Genomic DNA, 22500 nt, shown 5'->3' with positions numbered 1-22500 from the left:
CCAAATGGCCTAACAGTGGCAGCCAATCAGAGTGCGAGAAAAGCGCTCCCAAATGGCCTAACAGTGGCAGCCAGCTAGAGCTAGCTTAAGTTAGCTTGGGTTAGCTTGAGTTAGCTTTAATTAGCTTTAATTAGCTTAAGCTAGCTTAAGTTAGCTTGGGTTAGCTTGAGTTAGCTTGAGCTAGCTTGAGTTAGCTTGAATTAGCTTGAGTTAGCTTGAAATAGCTTGAGTTAGCTTGAGTTAGCTTGAATTAGCTTGAGTTAGCTTGAGTTAGCTCGGGTTAGCTTGAGTTTGACTTCATTAACCCAAGTTAGCTTGGGTTAACTTCATTAAGTTAGCTTGAACTAGCTTGAGTTAGCTTGAGTTAGCTTGAGTTAGCTTGAGTTAGCTTGAGTTAGCTTGTCTTAGCTTTAGCTAGCTTGAGTTAGCTTGAACTAGCTTTAGCTACCTTGAGTTAGCTTGAGTTAGCTCGGGTTAGCTTGAGTTAGCTTGAGTTAGCTTGAGTTAGCTTTAGCTAGCTTGAGTTAGCTTGAGTTAGCTTGAGTTAGCTTGAGTTAGCTTGAATTAGCTTGAGTTAGCTTGAGTTAGCTTTAGCTAGCTTGGGTTAGCTTGAGCTAGCTTGAGTTAGCTCGGGTTAGCTTGAGTTAGCTTGAGTTAGCTTTAGCTAGCTTGAGTTAGCTTGAGTTAGCTTGAGTTAGCTTGAGTTAGCTTTAGCTAGCTTGAGTTAGCTTGAACTAGCTTGAGTTAGCTTGAGCTAGCTTGAGTTAGCTTGAGTTAGCTTGAGTTAGCTTTAGCTAGCTTGAGTTAGCTTGAACTAGCTTTAGTTAGCTTGAGTTAGCTTGAGTTAGCTTGAGTTAGCTTGAGTTAGCTTGTCTTAGCTTTAGCTAGCTTGAGTTAGCTTGAACTAGCTTTAGCTACCTTGAGTTAGCTTGAGTTAGCTCGGGTTAGCTTGAGTTAGCTTGAGTTAGCTTGAGTTAGCTTTAGCTAGCTTGAGTTAGCTTGAGTTAGCTTGAGTTAGCTTGAACTAGCTTGAGTTAGCTTGAGTTAGCTTGAGTTAGCTTGAGTTAGCTTGAGTTAGCTTGAGTTAGCTTGTCTTAGCTTTAGCTAGCTTGAGTTAGCTTGAACTAGCTTTAGCTACCTTGAGTTAGCTTGAGTTAGCTCGGGTTAGCTTGAGTTAGCTTGAGTTAGCTTGAGTTAGCTTTAGCTAGCTTGAGTTAGCTTGAGTTAGCTTGAGTTAGCTTGAGTTAGCTTGAATTAGCTTGAGTTAGCTTGAGTTAGCTTTAGCTAGCTTGGGTTAGCTTGAGCTAGCTTGAGTTAGCTCGGGTTAGCTTGAGTTAGCTTGAGTTAGCTTTAGCTAGCTTGAGTTAGCTTGAGTTAGCTTGAGTTAGCTTGAGTTAGCTTTAGCTAGCTTGAGTTAGCTTGAACTAGCTTGAGTTAGCTTGAGCTAGCTTGAGTTAGCTTGAGTTAGCTTGAGTTAGCTTTAGCTAGCTTGAGTTAGCTTGAACTAGCTTGAGTTAGCTTGAGTTAGCTTGAGTTAGCTTGTCTTAGCTTTAGCTAGCTTGAGCTAGCTTGAACTAGCTTTAGCTACCTTGAGTTAGCTTGAGTTAGCTCGGGTTAGCTTGAGTTAGCTTGAGTTAGCTTGAGTTAGCTTTAGCTAGCTTGAGTTAGCTTGAGTTAGCTTGAGTTAGCTTGAACTAGCTTGAGTTAGCTTGAGTTAGCTTGAGTTAGCTTGAGTTAGCTTGAGTTAGCTTGTCTTAGCTTTAGCTAGCTTGAGTTAGCTTGAACTAGCTTTAGCTACCTTGAGTTAGCTTGAGTTAGCTCGGGTTAGCTTGAGTTAGCTTGAGTTAGCTTGAGTTAGCTTTAGCTAGCTTGAGTTAGCTTGAGTTAGCTTGAGTTAGCTTGAGTTAGCTTGAATTAGCTTGAGTTAGCTTGAGTTAGCTTTAGCTAGCTTGGGTTAGCTTGAGCTAGCTTGAGTTAGCTCGGGTTAGCTTGAGTTAGCTTGAGTTAGCTTTAGCTAGCTTGAGTTAGCTTGAGTTAGCTTGAGTTAGCTTGAGTTAGCTTTAGCTAGCTTGAGTTAGCTTGAACTAGCTTGAGTTAGCTTGAGCTAGCTTGAGTTAGCTTGAGTTAGCTTGAGTTAGCTTTAGCTAGCTTGAGTTAGCTTGAACTAGCTTGAGTTAGCTTGAGTTAGCTTGAGTTAGCTTGTCTTAGCTTTAGCTAGCTTGAGCTAGCTTGAACTAGCTTTAGCTACCTTGAGTTAGCTTGAGTTAGCTCGGGTTAGCTTGAGTTAGCTTGAGTTAGCTTGAGTTAGCTTTAGCTAGCTTGAGTTAGCTTGAGTTAGCTTGAGTTAGCTTGAACTAGCTTGAGTTAGCTTGAGTTAGCTTGAGTTAGCTTGAGTTAGCTTGAGTTAGCTTGTCTTAGCTTTAGCTAGCTTGAGTTAGCTTGAACTAGCTTTAGCTACCTTGAGTTAGCTTGAGTTAGCTCGGGTTAGCTTGAGTTAGCTTGAGTTAGCTTGAGTTAGCTTTAGCTAGCTTGAGTTAGCTTGAGTTAGCTTGAGTTAGCTTGAGTTAGCTTGAATTAGCTTGAGTTAGCTTGAGTTAGCTTTAGCTAGCTTGGGTTAGCTTGAGCTAGCTTGAGTTAGCTCGGGTTAGCTTGAGTTAGCTTGAGTTAGCTTTAGCTAGCTTGAGTTAGCTTGAGTTAGCTTGAGTTAGCTTGAGTTAGCTTTAGCTAGCTTGAGTTAGCTTGAACTAGCTTGAGTTAGCTTGAGCTAGCTTGAGTTAGCTTGAGTTAGCTTGAGTTAGCTTTAGCTAGCTTGAGTTAGCTTGAACTAGCTTGAGTTAGCTTGAGCTAGCTTGAGTTAGCTTGAGTTAGCTTGAGTTAGCTTTAGCTAGCTTGAGTTAGCTTGAACTAGCTTGAGTTAGCTTGAGTTAGCTTGAGTTAGCTTGAGTTAGCTTGTCTTAGCTTTAGCTAGCTTGAGCTAGCTTGAACTAGCTTTAGCTACCTTGAGTTAGCTTGAGTTAGCTCGGGTTAGCTTGAGTTAGCTTGAGTTAGCTTGAGTTAGCTTGAGCTAGCTTGAGTTAGCTTGAGTTAGCTTGAGTTAGCTTTAGCTAGCTTGAGTTAGCTTGAACTAGCTTTAGCTACCCTGAGTTAGCTTGAGTTAGCTCGGGTTAGCTTGAGTTAGCTTGAGTTAGCTTGAGTTAGCTTTAGCTAGCTTGAGTTAGCTTGAGTTAGCTTGAGTTAGCTTGAGTTAGCTTGAATTAGCTTGAGTTAGCTTGAGTTAGCTTTAGCTAGCTTGGGTTAGCTTGAGCTAGCTTGAGTTAGCTCGGGTTAGCTTGAGTTAGCTTGAGTTAGCTTTAGCTAGCTTGAGTTAGCTTGAGTTAGCTTGAGTTAGCTTGAGTTAGCTTTAGCTAGCTTGAGTTAGCTTGAACTAGCTTGAGTTAGCTTGAGCTAGCTTGAGTTAGCTTGAGTTAGCTTGAGTTAGCTTTAGCTAGCTTGAGTTAGCTTGAACTAGCTTGAGTTAGCTTGAGCTAGCTTGAGTTAGCTTGAGTTAGCTTGAGTTAGCTTTAGCTAGCTTGAGTTAGCTTGAACTAGCTTGAGTTAGCTTGAGTTAGCTTGAGTTAGCTTGAGTTAGCTTGTCTTAGCTTTAGCTAGCTTGAGCTAGCTTGAACTAGCTTTAGCTACCTTGAGTTAGCTTGAGTTAGCTCGGGTTAGCTTGAGTTAGCTTGAGTTAGCTTGAGTTAGCTTGAGCTAGCTTGAGTTAGCTTGAGTTAGCTTGAGTTAGCTTTAGCTAGCTTGAGTTAGCTTGAACTAGCTTGAGTTAGCTTGAGCTAGCTTGAGTTAGCTTGAGTTAGCTTGAGTTAGCTTTAGCTAGCTTGAGTTAGCTTGAACTAGCTTGAGTTAGCTTGAGTTAGCTTGAGTTAGCTTGAGTTAGCTTGAATTAGCTTGAGTTAGCTTGAGTTAGCTTTAGCTAGCTTGGGTTAGCTTGAGCTAGCTTGAGTTAGCTCGGGTTAGCTTGAGTTAGCTTGAGTTAGCTTTAGCTAGCTTGAGTTAGCTTGAGTTAGCTTGAGTTAGCTTGAGTTAGCTTTAGCTAGCTTGAGTTAGCTTGAGCTAGCTGAGTTAGCTTGAGTTAGCTAGCTTGAGCTTGAGCTAGCTAGCTAGCTTGAGCTTGAGCTAGCTAGCTCGCTTGAGCTTGAGCTTGAGCTAGCTAGCTTGAGCTTGAGCTAGCTAGCTAGCTTGAGCTTGAGCTTGAGCTAGCTGGCTTGAGCTTGAGCTAGCTAGCTTGAGCTTGAGCTAGCTAGCTAGCTAGCTTGAGCTTGAGCTTGAGCTAGCTAGCTAGCTTGAGCTAGCTATCTAGCTTGAGCTTGAGCTAGCTAGCTAGCTTGAGCTTGAGCTTGAGCTTGAGCTAGCTGGCTTGAGCTTGAGCTAGCTAGCTTGAGCTTGAGCTAGCTAGCTAGCTTGAGCTTGAGCTTGAGCTAGCTGGCTTGAGCTTGAGCTAGCTAGCTTGAGCTTGAGCTAGCTAGCTAGCTTGAGCTTGAGCTTGAGCTAGCTAGCTAGCTAGCTTGAGCTTGAGCTTGAGCTTGAGCTAGCTAGCTTGAGCTTGAGCTAGCTAGCTAGCTTGAGCTTGAGCTTGAGCTAGCTAGCTTGAGCTTGAGCTTGAGCTAGCTAGCTTGAGCTTGAGCTTGAGCTAGCTAGCTTGAGCTTGAGCTTGAGCTAGCTAGCTTGAGCTTGAGCTTGAGCTAGCTAGCTAGCTAGCTTGAGCTTGAGCTAGCTAGCTTGAGCTTGAGCTAGCTAGCTAGCTTGAGATTGAGCTTGAGCTAGCTGGCTTGAGCTTGAGCTAGCTAGCTTGAGCTTGAGCTAGCTAGCTTGAGCTTGAGCTAGCTAGCTAGCTTGAACTTGAGCTAGCTAGCTAGCTTGAGCTTGAGCTTGAGCTAGCTAGCTAGCTTGAGCTTGAGCTTGAGCTAGCTGGCTTGAGCTTGAGCTAGCTAGCTTGAGCTTGAGCTAGCTAGCTTGAGCTTGAGCTAGCTAGCTAGCTTGAACTTGAGCTAGCTAGCTAGCTTGAGCTTGAGCTAGCTAGCTAGCTTGAGCTTGAGCTAGCTAGCTAGCTTGAGCTTGAGCTTGAGCTAGCTAGCTTGAGCTTGAGCTTGAGCTAGCTAGCTAGCTTGAGCTTGAGCTAGCTAGCTTGAGCTTGAGCTAGCTAGCTTGAGCTTGAGCTAGCTAGCTAGCTTGAGCTTGAGCTAGCTAGCTAGCTTGAACTTGAGCTAGCTAGCTAGCTTGAGCTTGAGCTAGCTAGCTAGCTTGAGCTAGCTAGCTAGCTTGAGCTTGAGCTTGAGCTAGCTAGCTTGAGCTTGAGCTAGCTAGCTAGCTTGAGCTTGAGCTAGCTAGCTAGCTTGAGCTTGAGCTAGCTAGCTAGCTTGAGCTTGAGCTTGAGCTAGCTAGCTTGAGCTTGAGCTTGAGCTAGCTAGCTAGCTTGAGCTTGAGCTAGCTAGCTTGAGCTTGAGCTAGCTAGCTTGAGCTTGAGCTAGCTAGCAAGCTTGTGCTTGAGCTAGCTAGCTAGCTTGAGCTTGAGCTTGAGCTAGCTAGCTTGAGCTTGAGCTAGCTAGCTTGAGCTTGAGCTAGCTAGCTTGAGCTTGAGCTAGCTAGCAAGCTTGTGCTTGAGCTAGCTAGCTAGCTTGAGCTTGAGCTTGAGCTAGCTGGCTTGAGCTTGAGCTAGCTAGCTTGAGCTTGAGCTAGCTAGCTTGAGCTTGACCTAGCTAGCTAGCTTGAACTTGAGCTAGCTAGCTAGCTTGAGCTTGAGCTAGCTAGCTAGCTTGAGCTTGAGCTAGCTAGCTAGCTTGAGCTTGAGCTTGAGCTAGCTAGCTTGAGCTTGAGCTTGAGCTAGCTAGCTAGCTTGAGCTTGAGCTAGCTAGCTTGAGCTTGAGCTAGCTAGCTTGAGCTTGAGCTAGCTAGCTAGCTTGAGCTTGAGCTAGCTAGCTAGCTTGAACTTGAGCTAGCTAGCTAGCTTGAGTTTGAGCTAGCTAGCTTGAGCTTGAGCTAGCTAGCTTGAGCTTGAGCTAGCTAGCTAGCTTGAACTTGAGCTAGCTAGCTAGCTTGAGCTTGAGCTAGCTAGCTAGCTTGAGCTTGAGCTAGCTAGCTAGCTTGAGCTTGAGCTTGAGCTAGCTAGCTTGAGCTTGAGCTTGAGCTAGCTAGCTAGCTTGAGCTTGAGCTAGCTAGCTTGAGCTTGAGCTAGCTAGCTTGAGCTTGAGCTAGCTAGCTAGCTTGAGCTTGAGCTAGCTAGCTAGCTTGAACTTGAGCTAGCTAGCTAGCTTGAGCTTGAGCTAGCTAGCTTGAGCTTGAGCTAGCTAGCTAGCTTGAGCTTGAGCTTGAGCTAGCTAGCTAGCTAGCTTGAGCTTGAGCTTGAGCTTGAGCTAGCTAGCTTGAGCTTGAGCTAGCTAGCTAGCTTGAGCTTGGGCTTGAGCTAGCTAGCTTGAGCTTGAGCTTGAGCTAGCTAGCTTGAGCTTGAGCTTGAGCTAGCTAGCTTGAGCTTGAGCTTGAGCTAGCTAGCTTGAGCTTGAGCTTGAGCTAGCTAGCTAGCTAGCTTGAGCTTGAGCTAGCTAGCTTGAGCTTGAGCTAGCTAGCTAGCTTGAGCTTGAGCTTGAGCTAGCTGGCTTGAGCTTGAGCTAGCTAGCTTGAGCTTGAGCTAGCTAGCTTGAGCTTGAGCTAGCTAGCTAGCTTGAACTTGAGCTAGCTAGCTAGCTTGAGCTTGAGCTTGAGCTTGAGCTAGCTAGCTAGCTTGAGCTTGAGCTTGAGCTAGCTGGCTTGAGCTTGAGCTAGCTAGCTTGAGCTTGAGCTAGCTAGCTTGAGCTTGAGCTAGCTAGCTAGCTTGAACTTGAGCTAGCTAGCTAGCTTGAGCTTGAGCTAGCTAGCTAGCTTGAGCTTGAGCTAGCTAGCTAGCTTGAGCTTGAGCTTGAGCTAGCTAGCTTGAGCTTGAGCTTGAGCTAGCTAGCTAGCTTGAGCTTGAGCTAGCTAGCTTGAGCTTGAGCTAGATAGCTTGAGCTTGAGCTAGCTAGCTAGCTTGAGCTTGAGCTAGCTAGCTAGCTTGAACTTGAGCTAGCTAGCTAGCTTGAGCTTGAGCTAGCTAGCTAGCTTGAGCTAGCTAGCTAGCTTGAGCTTGAGCTTGAGCTAGCTAGCTTGAGCTTGAGCTAGCTAGCTAGCTTGAGCTTGAGCTAGCTAGCTAGCTTGAGCTTGAGCTAGCTAGCTAGCTTGAGCTTGAGCTTGAGCTAGCTAGCTTGAGCTTGAGCTTGAGCTAGCTAGCTAGCTTGAGCTTGAGCTAGCTAGCTTGAGCTTGAGCTAGCTAGCTTGAGCTTGAGCTAGCTAGCAAGCTTGTGCTTGAGCTAGCTAGCTAGCTTGAGCTTGAGCTTGAGCTAGCTAGCTTGAGCTTGAGCTAGCTAGCTTGAGCTTGAGCTAGCTAGCTTGAGCTTGAGCTAGCTAGCAAGCTTGTGCTTGAGCTAGCTAGCTAGCTTGAGCTTGAGCTTGAGCTAGCTGGCTTGAGCTTGAGCTAGCTAGCTTGAGCTTGAGCTAGCTAGCTTGAGCTTGAGCTAGCTAGCTAGCTTGAACTTGAGCTAGCTAGCTAGCTTGAGCTTGAGCTAGCTAGCTAGCTTGAGCTTGAGCTAGCTAGCTAGCTTGAGCTTGAGCTTGAGCTAGCTAGCTTGAGCTTGAGCTTGAGCTAGCTAGCTAGCTTGAGCTTGAGCTAGCTAGCTTGAGCTTGAGCTAGCTAGCTTGAGCTTGAGCTAGCTAGCTAGCTTGAGCTTGAGCTAGCTAGCTAGCTTGAACTTGAGCTAGCTAGCTAGCTTGAGTTTGAGCTAGCTAGCTTGAGCTTGAGCTAGCTAGCTTGAGCTTGAGCTAGCTAGCTAGCTTGAACTTGAGCTAGCTAGCTAGCTTGAGCTTGAGCTAGCTAGCTAGCTTGAGCTTGAGCTAGCTAGCTAGCTTGAGCTTGAGCTTGAGCTAGCTAGCTTGAGCTTGAGCTTGAGCTAGCTAGCTAGCTTGAGCTTGAGCTAGCTAGCTTGAGCTTGAGCTAGCTAGCTTGAGCTTGAGCTAGCTAGCTAGCTTGAGCTTGAGCTAGCTAGCTAGCTTGAACTTGAGCTAGCTAGCTAGCTTGAGCTTGAGCTAGCTAGCTAGCTTGAGCTAGCTAGCTAGCTTGAGCTTGAGCTTGAGCTTGAGCTAGCTAGCTTGAGCTTGAGCTAGCTAGCTAGCTTGAGCTTGAGCTAGCTAGCTAGCTTGAGCTTGAGCTAGCTAGCTAGCTTGAGCTTGAGCTTGAGCTAGCTAGCTTGAGCTTGAGCTTGAGCTAGCTAGCTAGCTTGAGCTTGAGCTAGCTAGCTAGCTTGAGCTTGAGCTTGAGCTAGCTAGCTTGAGCTTGAGCTTGAGCTAGCTAGCTAGCTTGAGCTTGAGCTAGCTAGCTTGAGCTTGAGCTAGCTAGCTTGAGCTTGAGCTAGCTAGCTAGCTTGTGCTTGAGCTAGCTAGCTAGCTTGAGCTTGAGCTTGAGCTAGCTGGCTTGAGCTTGAGCTAGCTAGCTTGAGCTTGAGCTAGCTAGCTTGAGCTTGAGCTAGCTAGCTAGCTTGAACTTGAGCTAGCTAGCTAGCTTGAGCTTGAGCTAGCTAGCTAGCTTGAGCTTGAGCTAGCTAGCTAGCTTGAGCTTGAGCTTGAGCTAGCTAGCTTGAGCTTGAGCTTGAGCTAGCTAGCTAGCTTGAGCTTGAGCTAGCTAGCTTGAGCTTGAGCTAGCTAGCTTGAGCTTGAGCTAGCTAGCTAGCTTGAGCTTGAGCTAGCTAGCTAGCTTGAACTTGAGCTAGCTAGCTAGCTTGAGCTTGAGCTAGCTAGCTAGCTTGAGCTAGCTAGCTAGCTTGAGCTTGAGCTTGAGCTAGCTAGCTTGAGCTTGAGCTAGCTAGCTAGCTTGAGCTTGAGCTAGCTAGCTAGCTTGAGCTTGAGCTAGCTAGCTAGCTTGAGCTTGAGCTTGAGCTAGCTAGCTTGAGCTTGAGCTTGAGCTAGCTAGCTAGCTTGAGCTTGAGCTAGCTAGCTTGAGCTTGAGCTAGCTAGCTTGAGCTTGAGCTAGCTAGCAAGCTTGTGCTTGAGCTAGCTAGCTAGCTTGAGCTTGAGCTTGAGCTAGCTAGCTTGAGCTTGAGCTAGCTAGCTTGAGCTTGAGCTAGCTAGCTTGAGCTTGAGCTAGCTAGCAAGCTTGTGCTTGAGCTAGCTAGCTAGCTTGAGCTTGAGCTTGAGCTAGCTGGCTTGAGCTTGAGCTAGCTAGCTTGAGCTTGAGCTAGCTAGCTTGAGCTTGAGCTAGCTAGCTAGCTTGAACTTGAGCTAGCTAGCTAGCTTGAGCTTGAGCTAGCTAGCTAGCTTGAGCTTGAGCTAGCTAGCTAGCTTGAGCTTGAGCTTGAGCTAGCTAGCTTGAGCTTGAGCTTGAGCTAGCTAGCTAGCTGGAGCTTGAGCTAGCTAGCTTGAGCTTGAGCTAGCTAGCTTGAGCTTGAGCTAGCTAGCTAGCTTGAGCTTGAGCTAGCTAGCTAGCTTGAACTTGAGCTAGCTAGCTAGCTTGAGTTTGAGCTAGCTAGCTTGAGCTTGAGCTAGCTAGCTTGAGCTTGAGCTAGCTAGCTAGCTTGAACTTGAGCTAGCTAGCTAGCTTGAGCTTGAGCTAGCTAGCTAGCTTGAGCTTGAGCTAGCTAGCTAGCTTGAGCTTGAGCTTGAGCTAGCTAGCTTGAGCTTGAGCTTGAGCTAGCTAGCTAGCTTGAGCTTGAGCTAGCTAGCTTGAGCTTGAGCTAGCTAGCTTGAGCTTGAGCTAGCTAGCTAGCTTGAGCTTGAGCTAGCTAGCTAGCTTGAACTTGAGCTAGCTAGCTAGCTTGAGCTTGAGCTAGCTAGCTAGCTTGAGCTAGCTAGCTAGCTTGAGCTTGAGCTTGAGCTTGAGCTAGCTAGCTTGAGCTTGAGCTAGCTAGCTAGCTTGAGCTTGAGCTAGCTAGCCAGCTTGAGCTTGAGCTAGCTAGCTAGCTTGAGCTTGAGCTTGAGCTAGCTAGCTTGAGCTTGAGCTTGAGCTAGCTAGCTAGCTTGAGCTTGAGCTAGCTAGCTAGCTTGAGCTTGAGCTTGAGCTAGCTAGCTTGAGCTTGAGCTTGAGCTAGCTAGCTAGCTTGAGCTTGAGCTAGCTAGCTTGAGCTTGAGCTAGCTAGCTTGAGATTGAGCTAGCTAGCTAGCTTGTGCTTGAGCTAGCTAGCTAGCTTGAGCTTGAGCTTGAGCTAGCTGGCTTGAGCTTGAGCTAGCTAGCTTGAGCTTGAGCTAGCTAGCTTGAGCTTGAGCTAGCTAGCTAGCTTGAACTTGAGCTAGCTAGCTAGCTTGAGCTTGAGCTTGAGCTAGCTAGCTAGCTTGAGCTTGAGCTAGCTAGCTAGCTTGAGCTTGAGCTTGAGCTAGCTAGCTTGAGCTTGAGCTTGAGCTAGCTAGCTAGCTTGAGCTTGAGCTAGCTAGCTTGAGCTTGAGCTAGCTAGCTTGAGCTTGAGCTAGCTAGCTAGCTTGAGCTTGAGCTAGCTAGCTAGCTTGAACTTGAGCTAGCTAGCTAGCTTGAGCTTGAGCTAGCTAGCTAGCTTGAGCTAGCTAGCTAGCTTGAGCTTGAGCTTGAGCTTGAGCTAGCTAGCTTGAGCTTGAGCTAGCTAGCTAGCTTGAGCTTGAGCTAGCTAGCTAGCTTGAGCTTGAGCTAGCTAGCTAGCTTGAGCTTGAGCTTGAGCTAGCTAGCTTGAGCTTGAGCTTGAGCTAGCTAGCTAGCTTGAGCTTGAGCTAGCTAGCTTGAGCTTGAGCTAGCTAGCTTGAGCTTGAGCTAGCTAGCTAGCTTGAGCTTGAGCTAGCTAGCTAGCTTGAGCTTGAGCTAGCTGGCTTGAGCTTGAGCTAGATAGCTTGAGCTTGAGCTAGCTAGCTAGCTTGAGCTAGCTAGCTAGAGCTCGACCTATGAAAAGCTGCGCAAACACTTATTCTATAATAATTGCGAAAATTAAAAATTTCACAAGTGAAAAGCTGCATAAACAGTAATTCTATGTGTGGGGCATTATTAGGGGGAGGTGTCTTGTCAAAATATGGCTGGACTAAAGACCTCAACCCAGATAGGGTGGAAGGCCCTATGATCGGTCTGTTACTAATCGGTGACCGATAAAGACCTGACCAAGGCCTGTAGTAAGCTTGGTTAGGCATTACAGGAGATAACACTAAGACCGAGGGGTCTTAGAGAGCCCTCTAGCGGGGCGAATAGAGCTAGATCGAGCCTTGGGAAAGCTAGATCGAGCAGGACTGAAGCTAAAGGATAGACCGAGAGGTCTGTCTGGTCCTCCTAGAGAGGCCAAGAGAAAGTACGAGAAGCCAACTAAAGCTTGATCGGGCCTTCAGCAAGCACGACCGAGCTGTACCGGAGCTAACACTAAGACCGAGGGGTCTTAGAGAGCCCTCTAGCGGGGCGAATAGAGCTAGATCGAGCCTTGGGAAAGCTAGATCGAGCAGGACTGAAGCTAAACGATAGACCGAGAGGTCTGTCTGGTCCTCCTAGAGAGGCCAAGAGAAAAAACGAGAAGCTAACTAAAGCTTGATCGGGCCTTCAGCAAGCACGACCGAGCTGTACCGGAGCTAACACTAAGACCGAGGGGTCTTAGAGAGCCCTCTAGCGGGGCGAATAGAGCTTGATCAAGCCTTGGGCAAGCTAGATCGAGCAGGACTGAAGCTAAGCAAGAGACCGAGAGGTCTGTCTGGTCCTCCTAGAGAGGCCAAGAGAAAGTACGAGAAGCCAACTAAAGCTTGATCGGGCCTTCAGCAAGCACGACCGAGCTGTACCGGAGCTAACACTAAGACCGAGGGGTCTTAGAGAGCCCTCTAGCGGGGCGAATAGAGCTAGATCGAGCCTTGGGAAAGCTAGATCGAGCAGGACTGAAGCTAAACGATAGACCGAGAGGTCTGTCTGGTCCTCCTAGAGAGGCCAAGAGAAAGTACGAGAAGCTAACTAAAGCTTGATCGCGCCTTCAGCAAGCACGATTGAGCAAGACCGGAGCTAACACTAAGACCGAAGTGTCTTAGAGAGCCCTCTGGTGGGGCGAATAGAGCTAGATCGAGCCTTGGGAAAGCTAGATCGAGTAAGATTGAAGCTGAAAGAGTGTCAGAGGAGCAAATGAACCTCCAAAAAGTGAAAATCAAATTTTAGAAAAAACACAAGTTAAATACTGCATGGACAGTATTTCTATTTGTGGGGCATTATTAGGGGGAGGTGTCTTGTCAAAATATGGCTGGACTAAAGACCTCAACCCGGATAGGGTGGAAGGCCCCATGATCGGTCTGTTACTAATCGGTGACCGATAAAGACCTGACCAAGGCCTGTAGTAAGCTTGGTTAGGCATTACAGGAGTTAACACTAAGACCGAGGGGTCTTAGAGAGCCCTCTAGCGGGGCGAATAGAGCTAGATCGAGCCTTGGGAAAGCTAGATCGAGCAGGACTGAAGCTAAGCAAGAGACCGAAAGGTCTGTCTGGTCCTCCTAGAGAGGCCAAGAGAAAGTACGAGAAGCTAACTAAAGCTTGATCAGGCCTTCAGCAAGCACGACCGAGCTGTACCGGAGCTAACACTAAGACCGAGGGGTCTTAGAGAGCCCTCTAGCAGGGCGAATAGATCTAGATCGAGCCTTGGGAAAGCTAGATCGAGCAGGACTGAAGCTAAACGATAGACCGAGAGGTCTGTCTGGTCCTCCTAGAGAGGCCAAGAGAAAGTACGAGAAGCTAACTAAAGCTTGATCGGGCCTTCAGCAAGCACGACCGAGCTGTACCGGAGCTAACACTAAGACCGAGGGGTCTTAGAGAGCCCTCTAGCAGGGCGAATAGAGCTAGATCGAGCCTTGGGAAAGCTAGATCAAGCAGGACTGAAGCTAAACGATAGACCGAGAGGTCTGTCTGGTCCTCCTAGAGAGGCCAAGAGAAAGTACGAGAATCTAACTAAAGCTTGATCGGGCCTTCAGCAAGCACGACCGAGCTGTACCGGAGCTAACACTAAGACCGAGGGGTCTTAGAGAGCCCTCTAGCAGGGCGAATAGAGCTAGATCGAGCCTTGGGAAAGCTAGATCGAGCAGGACTGAAGCTAAACGATAGACCGAGAGGTCTGTCTGGTCCTCCTAGAGAGGCCAAGAGGAAGTACGAGAAGCTAACTAAAGCTTGATCGCGCCTTCAGCAAGCACGATTGAGCAAGACCGGAGCTAACACTAAGACCGAAGTGTCTTAGAGAGCCCTCTAGTGGGGCGAATAGAGCTAGATCGAGCCTTGGGAAAGCTAGATCGAGTAAGATTGAAGCTGAAAGAGTGTCAGAGGAGCAAATGAACCTCCAAAAAGTGAAAATCAAATTTTAGAAAAAAACACAAGTTAAATACTGCATGGACAGTAATTCTATGTGTGGGGCATTATTAGGGAGAGGTGTCTTGTCAAAATATGGCTGGACTAAAGACCTCAACCCGGATAGGGTGGAAGGCCCTATGATTGGTCTGTTACTAATCGGTGACCGATAAAGACCTGACCAAGGCCTGTAGTAAGCTTGGTTAGGCATTACAGAAGATAACACTAAGACCGAGGGGTCTTAGAGAGCCCTCTAGCGGGGCGAATAGAGCTTGATCAAGCCTTGGGCAAGCTAGATCGAGCAGGACTGAAGCTAAACGATAGACCGAGAGGTCTGTCTGGTCCTCCTAGAGAGGCCAAGAGAAAGTACGAGAATCTAACTAAAGCTGGGTCGGGCCTTCAGCAAGCACGACCGAGCAGTACCGGAGCTAACACTAAGACCGAGGGGTCTTAGAGAGCCCTCTAGTGGGGCGAATAGAGCTAGATCGAGCCTTGGGAAAGCTAGATCGAGCAGGACTGAAGCTAAACGATAAACCGAAAGGTCTGACGGGTCCTCATAAGAGGCATGGAGAAAGATCTGATACTAAAGTACCTCTCGGAAGTAATAAAATATGCCTGATGAAGCCGGGTATGATGTTTGTTGTTTGATGGCATTCATCGATTAGGTCTGGTGGATTCCCCATTACTCCGAGTGGTACTAGTAGAGGCTCCTACAGGGGTGAGCAAAGCGAGATCAAGCCTTAGGCAAGCTAGATCGAGCAGAACTGAAGCTGAAAAGCAAAATAAATGACAGGTCTGTCCAAATCAATAAACTTGAAATCCAGTGTGGTCACCACGGGTCACGAGGTGAATTCCTAGCGATTGTCTGCTGAACGTATAGGAAGGCCCGAAACGAACGATAATTTCATTGCACAGTGGAGATACTATACGTTCAGGAGTAGCATACATCGGGTTTGATCTATGATCATGTCTGGTCTCCGAGGATCCACCGGGTTACCAACTGGCACCGCTGTACTGGGTGTAAAACTGGGCCACCTGAAGTCCCGGGTGTAAAACTAGGTGCCTCTGTGCCAAAGTAGCGGCTTGCGTAGTGCATTATGCCTCCGGCTTGCGAAATGGTTATAAGCAATAACAACAGGACGCCGCGGGGTGTTCACTTAAAGGAGTAACGTTCTCTCAAGGGAGGGGATCTAAAAATCTTGATAAAACATTTATTCTATGCAAAATTTGTGCGCAAATTTTGCAAAGTAAAAAGCTGCACTGTAGCAAATTCTATGTGTGTAGCATTATTAGGGAAGTGTTGTTTGATGGCACCTCTCTACTTGATGCACCAAAGAACTACCTTGATGGCTCATGACCGCTGGTAATCTGTCGTCGCTAGTAGTTCGGAACTGAGAACAAATATGTTCGCAAATTACAACAATTATACAGCATATTGCTGAATAAAGCAGAACCGAATAATACTCAGTGACTTTACACCAAGACTGACTAATGTCTGGATTGTATCGTCCTACTCGAGTAAGGCGAAGAAAAGCTAGAAAGATACGCTTTTCACAAAGCAGGCTTAATGCATGCAAACCAAGGAGGAAGGAGTGATGCCCCTCCTTATAATAAGCAGAACCAAATAAAGAACAGACAGCATCATCTGTACAGTGACCAAGAAGAGGTGAAACTTCTGTATGTGAAAAGGCAATTTGAGCGAGATTTATTAGCAGACTAGTATTATGTTGTTTCTAGTAGGCGAAAGCCGAAACATCAACATGTGAAAATCTGATATTAAATCCTCAATCATTTTCCCTAGTATTATACAGCTATGAGTAACCTTAATTGGACACGGCAATTATTGCTGACCGGTGAAACTTTCGCATGGGAAAGACACACACACTTCTTGACAAAGCAATAAGTATTATGCTGTTTCTAGTACGCGAAAGCAGAAACATCAGCATGTGAAAGTTGTGAAGTTGAAGAATTTTTGTGTTGAGTACGATGTTGTTACTAGTAACCATGTCGACAGCTGAGAACTGTTCTCTAACCAATAGAAGGTGAAACTTCTGTATGTGAAAAGGCAATTTGAGCGAGATTTCTTAGCAGACTAGTATTATGTTGTTTCTAGTAGGCGAAAGCCGAAACATCAACATGTGAAAATCTGATATTAAATCCTCAATCATTTTCCCTAGTATTATACAGCTACTAGTAGCCGTAATTGGTCAGGGAAACATTGTTGACCGGTGAAACTTCACATGGGAAAGACACACAAATTACTTGACAAAACAATAAGTATTATGCTGTTTCTAGAATGCGAAAGCAGAAACATCAGCATGTGAAAGTTGTGAAGTTGAAAAGTTTTTGTGTTGAGTACGGTGTTGTTACTAGTAACCATGTCGACAGCTGGAAAGCTGTTCTCTAACCAATAAAAGGTAAAACTTCTGTATCTGAAGAGGCGGCGTGATTGAGATTTTTAACAGACTAGTATTATGTTGTTTCTAGTAGGCGAGAGCCGAAACATCGACATGTGAACATCTGGTTTTTAAATCATGAGTCAATTCTCCCTAGTATGATACAGTTGTTAGCCGGTATTGGTAACAGTAGAACAGAGATTTGGAGGGCAAAACCTGCTCATGGGAAATGCTCACAGAGCGCTATCTACCAGTACACATAGTATTATGCTGTTTCTAGTACGCGCGAGCCGAAACATCAGCATGTGAAATGTGTAATCGTGGGTAACTCTAAGTGTGTAGAGTACTGTGTAGTAACTAGTAGCCATGCCAAAGCATGCATTGAAACTCTTCGTGATTTAAAAAGCTCAAAGCAAGATTGACGAGGCCGCAAGGCTATGTCTTTCTAAATTCGAACAAATCGAAAGATTGTTCAAAGTACAATTAAACTGATTGATCCTGTCAGTTGCCATATGCTTGTCTGAAAGACTAAGCCATGCATGTGCAAGCGAAGCTTGAAAAAGTGGAACCGCGAATGGCTCATTAAATCAGTTACTATCTATTAGTTGATTTGCAAGCTAAATGAATAACTGCGGTAACCCTGCAGCTAATGCATGCTGATTGTCCGACACTGTCGGAGACTTTTACAAGACTACACCGGGTGATTTGCTAAGTACAGACACATCCCGTGATGAGTCCTAGTAACTGAAAGATCCCAGATAGCTTCGGCTTGGGGACGGAACTTCCGAATTTCTGACCTATCAACCTATGATGGTAGTGTAACGGACTACCATGGTTGTGACGGGTAACGGGGAATCAGGGTTCGATTCCGGAGAGGGAGCCTTAGAAACGGCTACCACATCCAAGGAAGGCAGCAGGCACGCAAATTACCCACTCTCCGCACGAGGAGGTAGTGACTAGAAATAATGATATGAACCTTTATGGTTTGTAATCAGAATGGAATGGACTTAAAAGCTCCATTGATGAACGAGTAGAGGGCAAGTCTGGTGCCAGCAGCCGCGGTAATACCAGCCTCTACAAGCGTATGCAATAGTTGCTGCGTTTAAAAAGCTCATAGTTGGATCTGTTTGAGTAGAACGGCAACATGGTCTTCAGTTAAATCTGTTGACTCGTTCCGCTCATCCTTCGCATCGAAGAAATAGTTTGCACTTAAATGTGACGAACTGTGGAAACGGTGTTTTCACCCTGAGAAAATTAGAGTGTTCAAAGCATCCTTTGGGATCGAATAATAAAGCATGGAATAATGGAGAATGACCCGCTACTCGATTGATGCCGGTTGGCTGAGTGCGGTAATGATTGAAAGGAACAGACGGGGGCATTTGTATTGCTACGTTAGAGGTGAAATTCTTGGATCGTGGCAAGACAAACTACTGCGAAAGCATTTGCCAAGAATGTTTTCATTAATCAAGAACGAAAGTCAGAGTATTGAAGAGGATTAGATACCCTCGTAATTCTGACCATAAACTATACCAACCTACAATTTGTCAAAGTCGATCTTGACTTGGCAAGAGATTAACCGGGAAACCAAAGTTTATTGGTTCCGGGGGAAGTATGGTTGCAAAATCGAAACTTAAAGGAATTGACGGAAGGGCACCACCAGGAGTGGAGCCTGCGGCTTAATTTGACTCAACACGGGAAAACTCACCCGGTCCAGACATCTTAAGGATTGACAGATTGAATATCTTTCATGATTATATGGGCGGTGGTGCATGGCCGTTCTTAGTTAGTGGAGTGATCTGTCTGGTTAATTCCGATAACGAACGAGATCTTCTCCATCTAAATAATGAAATTCACTATATGTGAATTCAAACACTTCTTAGAGGAACTATGCGGAATTAAATACCGCAGATGAAGTGAGGCTATAACAGGTCTGTGATGCCCTTAGATGTTCTGGACTGCACGCGCGCTACACTGTGTACTTTTAGATTGAGTACTCAGCCCTTGGTCCGAAATGGACTGGGCAATCAGAGAAAAGTACAGCGCTTCAAGGGGATCGTCTGTTGTAACTTGCAGACGTGAACCAGGAATTCCTGGTACTTATGAGTCAACAACTCATAGGGATTACGTCCCTGCCCTTTGTACACACCGCCCGTCGCTACTACTGATTGGATAGTTAAGCAAGAATTGCAAATTCCTACTGTTGGGACTTCGGTCTCCGGCAACGGGATGAAGCGGATCGAGCTTAATTGTCTAGAGGAAGTAAAAGTCGTAACAAGGTTTCCGTAGGGGAACCTGCGGAAGGATCAGTGATTGATTCCTTCGGGCATGGCTGCTGGTAGAGGCCATGTCTGTAGTGCGCATGACGCTCTGTCGCTAGAGATTGCTTGGCAACCAATCTCGAATTATGTATCGAGCTCAAAAACTACTTGTGTGGATACATAGTTCAGCAGTCATGGCAAGGGACTGCTTAAAGGGAGACTAGTTAGCAAAAGCAGCCTAGCAGAACTGCAGCTATCTAGATCTCAGAAGCTGGGTTATAGAAGCCCAGCTATAGACTTGTGAATGAGAAAGGCCTAAAAAGGTCCACAAGTCGCGTGGTTAGAACCGACACGCAAAAATCCCAGCGAGTGACAGAGCGTTGCGCTGTTCAGTGGGAAAGAGTTGAGCTACTCGGGGCGCCCACTGAACTTGCTCCGAGCCAAAGGCTCGAAAAAACACAGCTTAGCCTCAGATCCTTTACATAGAAGGCTAGCTAAAATAAACTTACCTTGGACGAGGGTAAAGTTTAGTCAGTTCTTAGGGGAGAGTAATCCACAGCTTCTCGCCCTCTGAACATTCTCCCAGATATGTAGGTCTGGGAGAGTCTCCTCCTGTTCTTCGGAATCTGGAGGTAGACAAAGACAGTACGATACGATCTTGCATCGGGATGACTAACCGATAATGATCATAATCTGACAATTTTTCCGGCTTGAGGCACCGGAGTCAGATTAAAGACACATACTGAACTAAAGGCGTATGTGCAAAGCTTGTCGGAGTGTAGAGAGTCAAGCTGAGTTGACTCGTCACGTGGTGATGACAACAGCCATGTGCAAAACACTCACAACTTTATCGTCTATGTGGAAAAGGTTGCTAACAGCGCTCTCTATGAGAGGCCCTCGCATATAACTATACGAGGAAAAGGCGATAGAGTTGTTTGAATGTGGGGCAGGTTCATCGACAAGCTAAGTTGATCACATTCTTGTTGTGGCATCCTACTAGAATTGGTCACGGTCTGCACCAACTCTCCCCAAGTTGGCCAGACTTAAAACTAGAAATAAGGTTTGCAGCTATGTGAACCTAGAAACTGTAAAGGAGTTGAAAGAACTTAAAGGAATTGAAAGAGGCCTTGAGGTATATCCTCTTGGTAAAGACCCACAAAAGCTCACAAAAGTGGCTTCGAAGGGCAAAACTGGTTCATCCAAAACAATTGGAGAGCTTAAAGCAGAACCAATTCGAATGAAACACTATTGGTGAAACTTCATCATGAGAACGTCACAAGCTGATCACGCTCTATGATATGACTAGTATTATGTTGCTTCTAGTAGGCTAAGCGCAAGCCGAAACATCAACATGTGAAAGTCGTAGAATTTTGCAATCAAACTGTGGCTAGTACTGTGATGTTACTAGTAACCTGGTGTTCCGTCATATGGCCAAGAGAGCATTTGAAGGCGAAACTTCTGCATGGGAAAGCTGCATCATGATCAAAATTTTATATCGAGTATTATGTTGACGTTAGTAGGCCTTGGCCGAAAACGCAGCATGTGAAAGGTATAGATAAAAGTTATTGTTGCAGTCAGTACTGTGTAGTTACTAGTAGCTGGATTTAAGCTCAAAATGAGACACTGTTGGTGAAACTTCATCATGAGAATGTCACAAGCTGATCAAGCTCTATGATATGACTAGTATTATGTTGCTTCTAGTAGGCTAAGCGCAAGCCGAAACATCAACATGTGAAAGTCGTAGAATTTTGCGATCAAATTGTGGCTAGTACTGTGATGTTACTAGTAACCTTGTGTTACGTCATATGGCCAAGAGAGCATTTGAAGGCGAAACTTCTGCATGGTGAAGCTGCATCATGAACAAAAGTTTATATCGAGTATTATGTTGACATTAGTAGGCCCTGGCCAAAAGCGCAGCATGTGAAAGGTATAGATAAAAGTTATCGTTGCAGTCAGTACTGTGTAGTTACTAGTAGCTGGATTTAAGCTCGAAATGAGACACTGTTGGTGAAACTTCATCATGAGAACGTCACAAGCTGATCACGCTCCATGATATGACTAGTATTATGTTGCTTCTAGTAGGCTAAGCGCAAGCCGAAACATCAACATGTGAAAGTCGTAGAATTTTGCGATCAAATTGTGGCTAGTACTGTGATGTTACTAGTAACCTTGTGTTACGTCATATGGCCAAGAGAGCATTTGAAGGCGAAACTTCTGCATGGGGAAGCTGCATCATGAACAAAAGTTTATATCGAGTATTATGTTGACGTTAGTAGGCCCTGGCCGAAAGCGCAGCATGTGAAAGGTATAGATAAAAGTTAGCGTTGCAGTCAGTACTGTGTAGTTACTAGTAGCTGGATTTAAGCTCGAAATGAGACACTGTTGGTGAAACTTCATCATGAGAACGTCACAAGCTGATCACGCTCTATGATATGACTAGTATTATGTTGCTTCTAGTAGGCTAAGCGCAAGCCGAAACATCAACATGTGAAAGTCGTAGAATTTTGCAATCAAACTGTGGCTAGTACTGTGATGTTACTAGTAACCTTTTCTTACGTCATATGGCCAAGAGAGCATTTGAAGGCGAAACTTCTGCATGGGGAAGCTGCATCATGAACAAAAGTTTATATCGAGTATTATGTTGACGTTAGTAGGCCCTGGCCGAAAGCGCAGCATGTGAAAGGTATAGATAAAAGTTATCGTTGCAGTCAGTACTGTGTAGTTACTAGTAGCTGGATTTAAGCTCGAAGTGAGACACTGTTGGTGAAACTTCATCATGAGAACGTCACAAGCTGATCACGCTCTATGATATGACTAGTATTATGTTGCTTATAGTAGGCTAAGCGCAAGCCGAAACATCAACATGTGAAAGTCGTAGAATTTTGCGATCAAACTGTGGCTAGTACTTTGATGATGCTTGTAGCCAACCGAATTGGTTGAAAAGCCCAATAAGTAAGCTAACTTGGGAGAGCTTGTTGGAAACCAAATGCTACTAGATTGGTCCAAATACATCCTTCAACAGGGGATCACTTGGCTCGCTTTACGAAGAGGAGCACAGCTATATGTGTTAATTCGGTATGAATCGCAAGATTTGTTTACCGACCTCTCTAACGCAAAAGGCGGTCTCGGCTTCGGCTGTTGACTGCGTCCGATTCAGGGTTATATAACTCTCGATTGAACACATTGATGTTCTATTGTTGGTGCTTCCAATAAAATTGGAACACTTAAAGCAGAACCGATTCAAATAATAGCATTCTGATCAATGATTGCATTCCTTGATCAAGAACTGCTGGAGTCATTGTGATGGCGAATTTTCTTCATAAGAAAATTGCAAAGAGACGGAACTTAATGAGACTAGTATTATGTTGTTTCTAGTAAGCGGAAGCTGAAACAGCAACATGTGAAAATCAAGTTTTGTTCAATGATCTCGAGGCGATAAGTACTATGAAGCAACTAGTAGCCTAAGCATGACTCAGATTTGAGACAGTCAAAAAGACTGGCGAAACTTCTTCACATGAAAGTTACATAGAGAACTACAAATGTATACAGCGAGTATTATGTTGTTTCTAGTAGGCGAAAGCTGAAACATCAACATGTGAAAGTTGTCTGCAAACTGTAGAACGATATGTGATTAGTACTGTGCTGTTACTAGTAGCCAGTCTGACTGTAGAAGCCAAGACAAAGGGAAACTAATGCATCTGAAAAGGACAAGTTATGGAAAGGTATGCACGATAAGTATTATGTTGTTTCTAGTAAGCGGCAGCTGAAACATCAACATGTGAACGTCGTTGTGTACAGTAACCTAGAACTATATAGTCCTTAGTAACGTGCATTTACTAGTACCTGTAATTGGTATTCAGACTCAGGCAGTTTGGAATAGTTTGGCAAAGATGCACCAGAGAAAACTGGGATTTGATACAGAAATTGTTGAATACAAGTATTATGCTGCTTCTAGTAGGTTGAATCCGAAACATCAGCATGTGAAAATTGAAAACATTTCTGGTTCGAATTGTCACAAGTATTTGGTGATCTGAGTAGCCAAACTCACTACAACGCCAATTGAAGGCAAAAATTCTCAACGGGAAAAGCTATTCTCATTGAATGAGCTAACAAGACGAGTATTATGTTGCTTCTAGTAGGCGAAAGCCAAAACATCAACATGTGAAAGTCTTGCTGAACAAATTTAATGTTGTTGAGCTCAGTACCGTGTGAATTAGTAGCCATAATTGGCGAGCGAAAATTGAACTGGCGAAACTTCGTCTTTGGAAAATTGCAGATGCCGAGCACTTATTTTGCAACGAGTATTATGTTGACTGTAGTAAGCGAAAGCCGAAACAGCAACATGTGAAAGCTGTTGAAATTTGTGGTCATTTTGCAATAAGTACAAGGAGTGTAACTAGTAGCCAGGTCAAAATTTGGGATAAGAATGAGCAAAAATTCTGCATGAGAACAGTTGAAATTATGAAACTAAATTACAAAGACTAGTATTATGTTG

General features: G+C 45.3%; 1 pseudogene; it reads left to right on the top strand.

Moving 5' to 3' along the window:
- Positions 1 to 21015: 21015 nt before the first annotated feature.
- On the top strand, positions 21016 to 21167 carry LOC142355551 (5.8S ribosomal RNA; annotated as a pseudogene).
- Positions 21168 to 22500: the final 1333 nt, after the last annotated feature.

The sequence above is a fragment of the Convolutriloba macropyga genome, unplaced genomic scaffold (genome assembly GCF_964194025.1).
Source record: "Convolutriloba macropyga unplaced genomic scaffold, txConMacr16.3 SCAFFOLD_1619, whole genome shotgun sequence".
Taxonomy (NCBI): Eukaryota; Metazoa; Xenacoelomorpha; order Acoela; family Convolutidae; genus Convolutriloba; species Convolutriloba macropyga.
Note: the sequence above shows the minus strand (reverse complement) of the source record. Positions and strands in the feature narration are given on the sequence as shown.